Source organism: Pararge aegeria, chromosome 17 (assembly GCF_905163445.1).
Source record: "Pararge aegeria chromosome 17, ilParAegt1.1, whole genome shotgun sequence".
NCBI classification, from domain to species: domain Eukaryota; kingdom Metazoa; phylum Arthropoda; class Insecta; order Lepidoptera; family Nymphalidae; genus Pararge; species Pararge aegeria.
Window position 1 is genome coordinate 12,400,739 of NC_053196.1, and position 9,803 is coordinate 12,410,541.

A 9,803-nucleotide genomic window follows, 5' to 3' on the forward strand; every position below is an offset into this window, starting at 1 on the left:
TTGTTGTCCTGAATGTAAATATTTTAGCAAGATTAATGTATTACATTATTTTGAATATAATGTTCTTTAAAGAAAAAATATTTGAATACTTTTCCCCTTCTTATTCATAGCAAGTTTTATCTGATTATTATTAGCTAGATATATTTCAACCGATTGCATTGGTTTAAACAATTTAATCTCAAGTCGATAACTGGATGGAACTATGTCTTTGAATCACATTTACTTTTACCATTCCTTTTTGCTTAAGAGAGCTTTAAAGTGTGGCTTCTCATCACTATAATTAATATAATCTAATAGTAATTGTGACCTTGACAAGCTACAGAATTAAGAGATACATATCTATCTTGTAATGAGGCCCGCTTCAGCGGATGCACTTCGACCCTCCAGGATCTTTTGTGCTTTTGTGCAGTTTATCAACCAACATTGTAGTAGGTACTAATATGAGGGACCAATATAATGTGCTTTGAGTATACAAAAAAGAAGGTCTGTCCCAGAAGTGGGCCGTTAATTGGACTGTTGGTAATGACGATGATCTTTGTTGTGTTTTTTGCAAAATGTTCGATGAAGTATTTCATTTCATTTCTATTTAGTTTTAGGTAAAAACTTTAAGGTTTCAAAAACTATTCAACAATAGTAAACATATGGTCACATGAAAAAAACGAAGAAACATGAAGTATCGGTTCTTTTTATTCTAATCCTTTGACAAACTAAAACCTAATTATACACTCTAGCGTTAAACCGAGTTATCTTTAACGATGTTGACGCCTATATCGTATAAACGTTTATATCCCACCTAATAACTCATGCTAATCTATTCAGCTAGGCAATATTGGTTTAAGTAAAATTGTGTACGGTAATAAAACCATGGTTGATCCGTAGTTTGTAGTGATATTAATAAAATAAAATAACGCTTTGAGAAATAGACAAAAAAATGAATTACAAAACTTCATTACGATTGTTATCGGCAACTAAATATATTCACGAAAAATACCACGACTATTTTCAACAGTAAGAAATATGGATTAAAACATCGAATTTCAATATCTCTCTACACCTCTTCCTTCATTTTCGACGATCTGTTTCGACTCATTGTAAGAAACTTAGAAATTACTTGTTTCTTTCTTGAAATAGAATATAAAATGTCTACTAAAAATGAACATATTTAATGTAAGATGTAAAGTCTTTTATATTGAGTTTTGAGATGTAATGACCATTACTGTAATTCGGATCCTTGAGATACACACTATACCACAAGACCTTTAAAAAATAACCAATGCTTGTAATGTTGATGATGTTTAAATATGTTTCATCATTAGTTATGTACGTAAATTTAAACTAAATCTTTATTTATTTTAATAATTAATAACTGTCTCACTTAGGTTTTTTGCAACCAACCTTGTTATAAACGACAAGGGCGTCTGTGACAAAATAAAACTCCCAAGAATAAGCCCATTCGAGATGGAAATGTTGGACAACGCGTTTGCTAAAGTGAAATACAGAGAAGATCTGGCGATAGTATGGAACCAAGAGCACATGGATTGCGAGTGTGCGTCTGGCAAGATTGGATCAAGACATAATTTCTTAAACTGGAAAAACCTTGGACGAATACCACCTTACGCGCTATGACAGAGTAAAAATATCAACCAAAATAAATATAAAAGTGGCTGTCAATCAAAAAAGGAAACTAAATGAAAAGGAAATAAACTTTAAAAATAGAATTGTCATTTGTTTTAAAAATAAGTTTATGCTGATTAAAAATAAAACAAATGCCTTTGTTTAAAATATGATAGTTTCTTTTTAATCGATAAAATCATAGGTTTCTTTGAAACAACTACGTTAATATGGCACGGTAGAAGCTTTACGAGGTTACACTAGAAACCGTTTATGTGCCATTAAATGGTTCATAAATACCTGATCACTGTTTGCTTTATCAGCTAATACCGATGCCCATAAGTAACAGCTCTTTAAATTTGTAATTTATGTTTCCATCAGCACACGTTTGATTATTGTCAATAAACGGAGTACCTACTTCCCTGCGCGTGCTTTGTGAATCGCAGAGCCAGGTAGTTATTCTCTTCTTTTTCTTATCTTAGTTTACATGATCTTTGCTACATGTTTTTATTTTATTGGTGTGTGATGTATCCATACGTGTTATAGCTCGTTGTGTTTCTTTTAATTAATTATTTTTTCAAGTTGATGCTGTCTTTTTGCATGGCATCGCCTTAAGATTCCCTACTGAAAGTCATCGTTGCAGTATCTCCCTAATACAACACATGGCTGACTACTCTCTCTCTCTACGTCGTGTTCCTCATTGCTGAGGGTCGTGACCCCTTCCACTTACAACTTTTTGACGATTTTGTGCCATTTGACTCGGCTTTGAGCAACGTTTAAAGCCGTATGCACTTTGGTGTCGAGAGCAGTGCGGATTTGATCCGACCAACGAATCGGGCTACGTCCTCGAGGTCTCTTTCCTTCCACTTTGCCAGTGACCACTTCACCATCTTTTCAAGATTGTCTCCATCTCTTCTGCTGACTACAATATGGTTATATTAAATGAAAGTTAATTTATATTTATAGTTAAATGATAATGTGATGAGTATTACATACTGTTAAATACTCAAAAACAGCATTTTATTTTGAATTTTATTAACGCTTTATAACAAGGGTAACTTTGTGACGGATCTGCATGTATTGGAGGATTTCCACAATGTGAGATGCTCGATTCGGCTCTCTTATAAAGTTAAAATCCTTTAGCAAGTGTCACATGCAGCCGAAGCCGAATAAAGGAGCACTATACGGAACTTTAATCAAGTAAAAGAGCAGCTATTTAAAACAAATCGCAATATAATATAACTTTAAAATTAGACTTTTAATAATCAGACACAGAAACAAGCTTTTGTTTTAAGACGAACTCGAACAATGCATTTTTATATTATTCTAACTTCAGTCTCTTTAGTCTTTATTCTTTTTCACCCATTCATTGCAGCTAGTTATTTTTAAACTATGAATACGTTCATACTATTAGGACAGAATGGGCAGATTGCGACTGCCGGGCAGATTACGACAAATGATGTATGTGAGAGGCTCAGCCGTCGTCATCGATATCTGTAAACACGATCTCGATACATGCTAAATGAGAAATGAAGCACTATCACGATATGTTATCTTAATGCTAGATTTATCGATGTCCTGATTCAGCTACATCGATTTGTGTCGAAGTAATATTCGTTTTGTATCCATCACGTAGGTGTTTGGTGTTTGCGGAAAAGTGAAACGACATCCCATGGACAGCATATTTGTCTAAGTTTCTTGTTTACACAAATTTCTGGGTTTCATTGCATTGTGTTTATATTTTCTTTTGTTCGTTATGAAATCAATTTCTTAATTATCTCGGTATTGTTGCTCACATCATAGTAAGTGTTGCTAATGTTTTTGAAGTTATACTTCTTGTGGCGCGTTAGGGAAAAATTATGAGTGTAAATTTTTACGAAGCGCGCGCACACCGTCACAAAAAACCGACACCCTGAACTTAGCTATAGTCAACATTTTAGCTTTTCAGAAAAAGCTTTTACAGTCACACTTTCAATTGTCAAAGTCTGCGGGCTCAATCCGGGGATTTAATTGATTCAACTGTACGAAAATCTCAAAATTTAATGTTGATTAAGCCTCGGTGGTCCGATAATAAATAAATACCTTTTTTCTATTGACGAAAGATGACTGACTGTTGATTTTTTAAAAGATTTTTATCTTGTAGTAGTTCTTCAGATTCTTATCTTCTAAAGCGTGTACATAAGTACACACACGTCTTTTTTTTTAATAGTAATAGTTGACGGACCAAGCAGATGTCTCCCCCTAATCCTCAACTTCGAAAGCAACACTTCGCTGGGCATGCAAAAGTCATACCTTACGAAGTGCAGTCCTGTGTTTTTCAACCTGAGGCGTAATTTTTAAGCCACATGTATCTGTAAATACACCGGCAATCACGTACTTTAGACCGGGACAAAGCGCAGTCTGACACCCTAACCCCGTAGTGGTCGAGGTGTCCACTTAGACGCCCGCCCCCATGTCCTTTACGACCCTGAAGATCTAAAAACTACCGACAATGTGTCCCAACAGCGCACAAACACACAGCCAGCTCAGCGTCTTCACCGGCGAAGACGAGGGCCCCGATTTCTGACGTCATCCGTACGTGGATCCTTACAACGGTCTCGGAGGCGTCCAGACTAAACAATGAAAAGTCCACCAACACTCAGATTAACGTCGAACCGAGCCGCGGCACCCTCGGGTCGACGTCTCCCACTCTCCCCCCGATGTCATCGAGCCCTGGGGCTCTTCTCATGGCGAGCTGTCGCGCTGTTACGAGTAATCCTGTAAAGTTTGGTGACGATCGCAGCACTCCTATTTTTGAACTGTCAAACTGTCAAATACAGCTTTTATTTACTATGATGATATTCTATTGTTGGGTGTACATGGGTGTAGATAATGATCTTCACCCGCTCGAGAAGAGAATAGAAGAGAATGAATACGGAAAGAAATAAATGATTTGATATATTATGAGACTTAAATAAAAAATTTAATGTTGTAAGTTTATTGTTTTAATAAAATAAAGCCCGGCGAAGCGGGCTGGGTACGCTAGTACTAAATATAAATATCTTGTAGGCATTTACACTCTAAGTCTACTCTATAACCGCTTATATTAATCGACTCTCAATCTCAAACTTATATTAAACACTCATGTAGATTGTCCACGTAAAGGATTCTATCTGTCTGTGCATGTTTACCACCATGAATGAATGAATGAATACAATTTTATTGTACATCAAAGAAAAAAAAAAGTAGTTACAGAGATATAAATACAAAGCAAGGGAGTACAATTTGGTCATCATAGAACACATCATCTTAGAACTCCATGCATTCTTGAAGCTATTTACAATGTAAAGTCATGGAATTCCGCTAAGTAAGGCATACATAATATAAGGCACTTTTATCTTATCAAATTTGCCTATTCAGACACTTAATTTAGGTCGATTTACACTAACTGGGCAAATTCCAGTGAATAAATACATTACGTCAAGCTCTCGTTAGTATTATCAGCAAACATAATCAACATTTGGGCGAAATTAAATGCTATCGGCGCAGTACTGTGCCAATTTCATCGACAAGCTATGTATTTAGCTTGTTCGGTGTGGAGATAAGATAATTGTTATTAGTTCGCAATTGAACCAAAGCAATGAGTTATTGGGCTGTTTGCTGATTTATGAGCTTTTAGGTGCTGGTTTTAACTTTTACCTGATTTAGAAACTTTATGGATGACCCTAAAGTCTATATTCCTCTATCACATACTTGAGGTAGCATATGTTGCGTACTTTAGTTCCTTATAGATAAGTGAAACTCACGATGGTTGATAACTGAGTATGCAACAATTGGTGACGTGATGATAGCTGTCTTCTGCGCGTCTTCTTGACTTGCCATCGGAATCCAATAATAGCTCCCGTACACATATATTAAGTAGTTTGGCATTAATAGGTCTTTTTAAAATTTCACTACCTGGTATCCCTGGTAGTAACTGGTAAGTGATGATGCAGTCTAAGATGGTAGCGGGCTATCCTGCTAGTATGGTAGTCATACCTCCAATCGGTTTCTACGCGACATCGCACCTTAATGCTAAATCGCTTAGCGGCACGAGAAAACTCAGAAATTATAAATTTCCAAATTACCCCTGCCGGAAATCGAACCCGGAATCACCTATTTTAATTCACAGCGCTCACTGTTGTGCCAGTAAGGTCGTAAAAAATTTAATATCTAATTATTAAAAATTTAACATCCAGTTATGAAGGGGTGATCGAATTCGAACACGCCTTCATAACCTAATAATGAGTTCAAACTCAAAACTTTTCCAGGTTAAGTTTAATTTTTTCATATTACTATTTGACGAACGAAGCAAATGGCTCACCTGATGGTAAGTGGAAATCCATCCCCTATAAACAGAGTAACGCTTTACGCGGCATGCAAGGAGCACGTCTTGCAACATATTTCAGAGATCGGTATAGGAAGTTCATGTCCTTTTCCTAAGCATAAGTGACATGCACACCAAATTACAAAGCTGTATGCCCACGGCTTAGCTCGTAAACAATTTTCAATTTAACCTCGGAAACTAATTAAGAAATCGAGATAAAGGGTAGCCTTCTTTTTCGTATGAAAGACTACATGCATGCCAAATTTTATTCAAATTCGTTCAGCCGTTTTTGCGTGATTGAGTAACAAACATTCACATCAAATAATGACGAAATTGCAACGAAGCTACCACCCCGTATGTTTGTTTGTATTTGATTGTTATGAATCGTATACCTAGTTCAAAGAACCAATTAAATGTTCGACATTTTTAATTACACATGTTTGTGCAGCGATACTCCTCGTAAACCTCGAGTAAAGCTCGAGATTGCGTTCTTGTTTTTATTACAATCCATCGAGTGACGTAGCACTGTCACAATAAAACGAAAACCTCATTTCGTCTGTGTGATCATAGCTATGAGCGTTTGCAGTAAAAAGAAAAAGTAAGGCATATTGGATCGTTCTTGTTTCTGCAAAAGCTTTGATCCAACTTTTTCATTATGTCCAAGTAGTGGTACATTAGATATAAATTCATCATCATTTCAGCCCATTAGCGGCCCACTAGAGGGCAGGGGTCTTCTTTAAGAATAAGAAGGGTGTAGCCCGTAGTCCACCAGGCTATTGTCTAGCCTGGTGGACTACGAGCGGCTTCGTAGACTTCACACGCCTTTGAGAACATTGTAAGGACCTCTAAGCGTGTGTTAGGAAATAGGGAATTACTGCACTTTATCTATAATAAACCCGATGATTATATTAAATGTATCAACAAATCATAGTTTATAATAATAATAATAATAAATAAATATACTACGACAATACACACATCGCCATCTAGCCCCAAAGTAAGCGTAGCTTGTGTTATGGGTACTAAGACAGCTGATGAGTATTTTTATGAATATGATACACATAAATACTTATAATATACAAATAAACACCCAGACACTGAAAAACAATCGTGTTCATCACACAAACATTTTCCAGTTGCGGGAATCGAACCCAGGGTCGCTGCCCACTGCGCCACTCGGCCGTCAAAATTTTTTTTTCAAAATTTGTATACTCATTGATAATGTATTGAAAATAGAATAATGGACTTTGGTAGACTGTCAAAGAAAAGTATAGGATCTATGGCGGGAGACGCAAGTTTGACAAGTTAGATTGGCGGGAAAGAAAAGTTAGCACGGATTTAAAAATGAATTAATTAAGAAAAGGAGATTAAGTAAAGTATTGTGGATAGAACGTTACAAACGTATATCTCATCCTTTGGTTTATTTAGGTATCATATATGGAGCCCAAGCATAACTTTATACCGACAGTTTATGTAGCAGAGGTTGCTCTATACAAACAACTTGTTCCAAAAGTCCTGATGTTATAAGTGATAATAGTAGTTACGTTTTACCTGTCTTAAAATATGTCTTGTATCAAAGGGCCTAGCGTTATTGCATATGACAATGTTGTAATTGTGTTTATAAGTTGTTTTAATTGATTGAATAAAAGAACAACGGTAGAATTTCTTGCCAGTGGTCTTCTCTGCCGAAGACAGCATTCCGAACTGGTAGTAGAGTCATTTGAAGGTAACAAGTAATATGAATTATAGAGAAGCTTAATATACAGTATTAGAGTCAGTCCAGTTGTTTTATTTCACTCCTTGGGAAGTCAGGTTTATAGAGTACAGACCCACAACACTGCTCTAAAGCAGGTTGGTGGGCTTTAAAGATGTCTTTTATAAAATGAATACTTTAATAGGAAGGAAGAATAATAGTCATGAGAATAAATGATTACTGCTAAGTAACTAGGTATTTAGCTTCAATAATACTGGTAATTAATGAAAGATCTAAGTGCCATCCTGAACATTGTTGGTATTGAAGTGAATATCTGAATACCTTGGCCTCCCATATCTATATTTTTTTAGCACGTGCAGGTTACTCACGATGTTTTCTCACTTTCTTATTTTATTGATCATTAATTACTAATTAGTACGGCCAAATCTACTTACATTAATTAACAATTACATTATTATTCTCAGTATACTTATGAACTACACGAACAATAGGTAAATATTTAAAATAAGGATACAAAAAATAGAACGAATAAAAAGAAAGTGATAATAAAAATTAAAACAACAATAGCAAACAAAAATGAATGAAAACATATCTATAATAATATATATATCAGAAAATAAATTTTTTTATGTCAACAAAGACACAATATTTGAATAAACTGTCTCAAACTTATTAGAAGGTGGTGAAACAGGCCCCTTTATTGATTTTATCTCATAATTAAATTACGAAATCACAGAGAGATACTTCCATTTTATTTCTTTGTATAGATATAGAAGTATTTGTAGATAATCATCACATAAACTCATTACCGTCCCACTACAGAGCACGGGTCTCCTCCCACAATGAGAAGGGGTGAAGGCCGTAGTCCACCACGCTGGCCTAGAGTTTGGTGGACTCCACACACCTTTGAGAACATTATGTGGAACTCTCAGGCATGCAGGTTTTCTCACGATGTTTTTCCTTCACCGTTGAAGCAAGTGAGGTTTTAATTAGGTACTTAAAACGCACATAACTTAGGAAAGTGATAGGTGCGTGCTGGGATTCGAACTCGGCCCCCGAAAGTGAAGTCGAGCTCCTGTCCAATGCGCTGTCACCGCTTCACCGCCGTTGTAGATAACGCTGGAAGTAAAATATCTGCAGACACACCCATTTTTCGTAACAATGTTTGCGTAAGCATTGTGCTATCGAAAGAATATGAAGTCGAGAGAAATATCGTACTTACCTGGCTCAGACCCAGTTATTGTGAAAAAGTGAAGTGCTTGCACAATTTTAAGATAGTTTCACAAAATTTCTGTTTCATCTAAAGTTCATTCTTTACCTATTAATTTCAGAGTTTTGTTTTTATTCAATTTCAAGATAGCTCTTGACTATAGTCCAACTAGTTGGCCTGAGATGATGCAATCTAAAATGGTAGCTGTATAACCTGTTAGAGGTATGGCATTGATATTAAACCTATATCTATACCCCTAATCGGTGTCTACGTGGCCTCATACCGGAATCCTTAATTGTCTGTTACTAAGCACGGCCCAAATTTCGCATCAACCCAATCCAGAGAACAATCTCAAATCATAAATTACCCAATCCAGGGATCGAACCTGGGAGTGCCCACTACAGCGTTTACCACTGCGCCTTGGATGTCGTCAATCCCTACTAAATATTATAAATGTCAACGTAAGTTTGTTTGTTACTCTTTCACGCAAAAACTGATTAACCGATCCTCATGAAACTTTGTACACATATTCTTGAAAGTGTTAGAAGTAATATAGAATACTTATTCCTACATTAAGCTCGGTTCCTTTGGGAGAGGGGATAAGTGTTTGGCGATTTTACACCAAAACTCCGACAAATTATAACCAATTTAAATAATTATTTTTGTGGTTGGAGATAGAGGACAGAACTCCTCAGTGGACAGCAGCAAACCCCTCATTTAAGGCTTAGCGATACTTTTTTTTTTTTATACAAAATCAAACGCCGACAAAGTCGCGGGCAACACCTAGTTAGTTTATATATTCATTGCTACCTTAAAGGCTGCCCGCAAACATGCCAATATTATTGACAATACTCTGCAAATTGTCAATAATATTGCGTGTTTGTGGGGCGGGCGTATTGAACAGTTGGTCTATTGAAAAAATA

The 9,803-nt window shown here is 36.0% G+C and overlaps 1 protein-coding gene across 1 annotated transcript in view; it reads left to right on the plus strand.

Moving 5' to 3' along the window:
* The window catches only part of LOC120631158 (neurofilament heavy polypeptide), a 96,267-nt gene that overhangs the window by 49,304 nt on the left and 37,160 nt on the right, over positions 1-9,803 (plus strand). The gene's annotated exons all lie outside the window — the stretch shown is intronic.